A 4,999-nucleotide genomic window follows, 5' to 3' on the forward strand; every position below is an offset into this window, starting at 1 on the left:
AGTTTCGTCATGTCCACATAGCACGGTGGCAGGGCCCCACCAGACACTCAGCCTGTTCCCCTTGGGCTGCAGGGGAGGGGCTGTAAAACCTTCCAGGTGTGAGGGGGAGGGTGGGCAGGTTGGTCCTTGGGATCAGAGTAGCTCCTTCCGGCTTGGCCTAAAATGTCTCCTCCCCCAGACCACACAGGCCCGAGGCTTCCAAATGAACGCAGCTTCCAAATGAACGCAGCGGGTCCTCCCAGAGGCCAGTGGATTAGGGTGCCAGATGGGCCTGAAATAAACCGCGCAACAGAGTGCTGCTGGGGGGAAGGGGGCCTCGGGTCAGGATCAGCAGGGGGCCAGCCAGAGGGAAGGAGAAAAGGAGGGAGCCAGGTTCCCGAAGCCTCTCCACTCTAACAGGGGAGGCCAGCATCTTCTCAGCAGAGCCCCTTCAAGTGAGGACTAGCGAAAGCCCTTGAATCAAGAAGAATGTCCATGGAAGAGCTAACTGTTTTCCCTCTCTGCCTCCTCCCTCCTCTCCAAATCCCAGAGCTTGAAGGAGCCAGGCAGTGGAAGAAGGGGCGGGGAAAGAAAGCGGAGGGCCTGCCATCAGTCTCCTGCCCCGCAAGCTGCGTGGTCATCGGCATCACTGGCTCCAGCTGGCTCCCCTGGGAGGGGAGCCGGGTGTGGGTCCTGGCAGGGAAGAGCAGGGGGATTGAGACACAAGGCAGTGGGAGTTGGGTTCCGGGTCTTAGAGCCAGGACCAGGGCCAGGGAAGAAGGCTGGGATGCCCCTCCAGGGGTACTGAGAGGCCCCGGCAAGCCAGGGCAAGTCCAACTCCGAATGGATACTGGACAGGAGCCAAGCTTTGTAGAGTCCAACAGCAGTTCGTCTGCTGCCTCTTGGGGAGTAGAAACCACTGGTTTCCCAGCGCCTGCTTCACCACCACACCCCCCCCAACTCTAGGACTTCTCACAGCTCAGGCCACTCCCCAGAGGTGGGTGCAAAGCCCCAAAGGATATTGTTAGCTAACTGGAAAGGCCCAAGATCTTGTCATGCCAAGATGCAAGGGTTAGAAAGAGGAGGGAACCCCAGATCAATTAACTCGCAGTCAGAAATGTCCGCTTCCTGGTTCTTTGAACTCTCCTGGAAAGAAACACACAGCCCAGGAGAATGTTCCAACTTAGTCACGCCAGGGCTAAGCCAACCGAGTAATTCGGTGAGGGGGGAAGAAGGGGGAAGGCGCCGCGCAGTGGAAGAGCCTCTCATGCCATGGAGCTTAGGTTCCTCTGCTGGTGAGGCTGTTCTTTCTCAGGAATCTGGCTGAGGACCTCACAGCAAGAACTTCTCGGTTGGAATTTTCCTGGGGGTGGGCAACGGTGGGTGGGAAGATGGGAAGTGCAGGAGAGAAGAGTGAGACAGAAAAGAGCATTCCCCAACAAGCATCTACTGGCTCTGGAGAAAGTTCCTGAACCCAAATTAAATGTTCAGTCCTGCTCAGATGCAGCGGCTGCTTAACTTTCCTTCAGTATGTTACAAAAGATGCAGCTTCATTCTAGATTTAATTGGCTTACTAGGTCTTAAAAAGCACCCCAGTTCTGTGTTAATAAGAAAAGAATCCTAGTTCTGTGAAGGAAGAGGTTCAGCCAATTAACACATCTTGTTCTTGGTCTGCTCAACTCAAGCTCCTACCCCTGGGGGTGCCATGGTCACGGCCAACAGGTAGCCTCTGGGACCTTAGGCTCTTTGAAGCCTCACCTTATCTCAAGCTCTTGTACCAGGTGTACCAGGGAGGGATGGAGGGAGGGAGGGGTACCGAGGAAAGAGAACAGTTCCTCCTTGATTCTATCCTGCTTAATGGTTTCCCCCAGAAGAGCACTCATTTGTCACATTTAGCTCCAGGAGGTAAGACAGCATGATCCATCCCTCAGGCCGGGGCCTATAAAAACCAGGGAATCGGCACCAGCAATCTGCCATTCTCTCCCTCTGCCTTCTCTGGCTGTGGCTAAACTACCACTGAAATGCTGACTCCTGCCTTGCCCATGATGAAGTGAGCTTTTAACAGGGTAGCACGGCCTGTAAAGCTTACTTTATTCAGAGCCGCATGAAACGCTGGAGGGGTAAAGAGCTAAAAGGGCCAGCGGAGGGGAAGGGAAGAAGACACCGAAGGCCTGGCCGGATGTGAGAAGAGCCCTGTGAGGCTGGGGTGTGCCTGAATCTTCCCTGGGGGCCGTCCCCAGTCACGTCCAAAGAATGGGCCCAGCTGTTCCCAACATTTCTCAGATGGGGATCTCCAGTAAGCTGCTTCACGGGTAGCCATCTACCCACACGGCGTGCTTTGAAAACCTCCACGGGTCCCTCCCAATCGCAAAATACATTCTCCATGCTTGGGCATCGTCCCCCAAAATTATTACTGCTTGTCAAGTCATTGTCCTCTAAAGACCTTCATTAAAATGGACATTTATCTTTTTTTTGTCTGAGAAAAGTTTTCATCTATCAGACTCATTGGCTTCTACCTGTCCAAAGCAGGGTCACAAATAAATGGGATCCGGGGCAAATACTGCCTGATGGGAAGGGGGGAGAGGATATGTTTGCAATGAGGTGAAGCACAATGAGCTAGCTGGGTCAGGAGCGATCATCGCTCAGCCAGGGAGGGAGGACTGGATGGCCCAGGAAAAAATCCGACAGCTGGCGCCGGTTATCCCTGGAATCCGGGTGTCCGTGTATTCTCCCCTGCCCTGCAGGAGGTAAGATTCCTTCAAAATCCATGCCCTTCCAGATCTCTGCCTTCCCAGGGAAAGCCTCTCTTCACCTGGTACCCTGAAAGCGTTCCATCCACACTGCTGGTTCTACCACCAGCTCAACTCATTGGTTTTTCATTCAGAATCACTTGGGGCGCTTTTAGAAACTGATGCCAGACCCCCACCGCAAACTAAACACAGGAGAATCTCCGAGGGAAGGCCCCAAGGGCATCTCAGGGCTTCTCTGGTGGTTCGAATATGCAGCCAGTGTTAAGAAGTGTGGGTTTAGTGTGGTTTTCATACCAACGGAAATGTGGAGCTCGGCCCTCTTCCTTAATCCCCCCCAAATAACCATTCTCCCAAGGAAATGTGTGTAGAAGACTTTGGGGAGACAGAGGGAGTTAGCTTACAGCAGCCCAGGCAACTTAAAATGTGAAGTCAGGAATCCGGGACCTAAGGAGTCCTTGGTCACTCTCCCGGTCAGGCTCTCCCCTCCCATCCTGTTCCTGCTCCCCTCTCTTCCCTCCGTTTACTCCCGTCCATCCGCTCTGTTCCCCCACACCCTAAAGTTCTGTTCCTTTCCACCACCCAGCGTTACGCTTTCTCCTCTGTTGCCTTGGCACCTGCCTACCCATGCTGTCAAGGCAAGCAACTTATCAAAAATCTTTCCCTAAAGACAGTTACAGTTCTGTCCTTTAGAGGGATTCTGCTGCCAGCTGGGGAGCTGATTGAAATTTCACCCCAGAACCGCATGGTTTCGACAAGGACCCTGGATGGCCTCATCGTTTCAATCTCCACTGGCTCCGAGAACTATTACAGACGCAGGCTTGGTTATTTCCATCCGGAGAAGCAGGGCCCACATCTTGCAGGGGAGGCCCAAAGTTGGCAAAGCATCTGAAGAGTGACTGTCTGTGTATCCACTTGAGGGAGTCTTTGTGTACTTGTGGGTGTCCAGCCCTTATGGCTAATATTCAAATTTGGCCCGTTCGCAGACTCCCAGGACTTTCCCAAGTGCAGAGAAAAACATGCCTGATGCAGGACCTGAAAGAATATACTCTGTGGCTACAAAACGACTTCGAGCTGGAAACGTGACATTTTAGTCAGTGCGTATTTACTGGCCATCGTCATATGCCAGCCACTGGGCTAGGTGTTTTGGATTTGGTGGTGACCCAAACCTGTGTGCCTGGTACTTCTAGTCTAGTGAGTTCCAGTGCTCTCTTTTTGGAGGTCCTCTGTTTGAACTGCAAGGCACAATTTCAAAAACAAACCAAACACTGAGCTCCGAGTCAGGAGTTTCCGCGCTGGAAATTCTCCTCCGCGAACAGGTGCGTTTCTGTATACGGGTCTGAACGCAACATGTCCTTTGTATGTATGTGACATGGTAGCATTTAAAAGACACTCGGTGGGTATGTCAGCCTTTTATAGACCTGTCTGTGATTTTCAGACTGGACCGTGAGGACACCTTGACTCCTGAAACCTTGCTTCCCAGAGCTCTGTCAAGTTCTCGGACACCGGCTCGCTAGCTAGCTGACTGACAGCTCTCAGCGCTGACGATACCCCAGGCTCCAGGCTTGTGGCTTCATACACATTGCCTCATTCTGTCGTCACAACGGGGAGGGAACTAGAATTATCGTCCCTATTTTACAACTGGGAAGACGGCTCATCTACTACTCAGTAGCAGAGCCGGGATTCAAACCCAGGACTGTTTGACCACAAAGACTTTCAAAACTCACCACCTCCTGACGCTAGCTGTCAAAGCAGGGCAAAGGGAAAGGAAGCTCCCTCATCATCATCATGGTCACTGTCATCCTGTCATCATATCAGTGATTGTTCATCAAATACCTCCTTTGGGCCAGGCATTGCTTTCAATAATAATAAACTGAAAGACTATTACCAGCAGTTAAGAGTTATTGAATTCTTATTATGGGCCAGGCACTGCCCTAACCACCTTATCAGAATCACCCTAATCCTTCCTCACCATACTGCTGTGAGACAGATCCGGTTCATAGCCCTGTTATAGAGAAGAGAAAACCGATGTTCAGACAGTCTCCCAGCTAGCGTGTAGCAGAGCTAGGGTGTGGCCTCTGTCTGACTCTAGAACCTGATCTCCTGAGCCATACAGCCTCCCACGTCAGGGGGTGCCTGCCTTTTCCTTGCTTTCCGGTTCAGGAGCACTGCCTGCCACTGGCTTCTGATAATGGGAGAGCTCTCCCAGACCCACTTGCCAGCTGGGGGAGGGCGTGGAGTAGCAGACCATGAGCATGAGCAGATACCTTCCT

This window comes from Ailuropoda melanoleuca, chromosome X (genome assembly GCF_002007445.2).
Source record: "Ailuropoda melanoleuca isolate Jingjing chromosome X, ASM200744v2, whole genome shotgun sequence".
Lineage (NCBI taxonomy): Eukaryota > Metazoa > Chordata > Mammalia > Carnivora > Ursidae > Ailuropoda > Ailuropoda melanoleuca.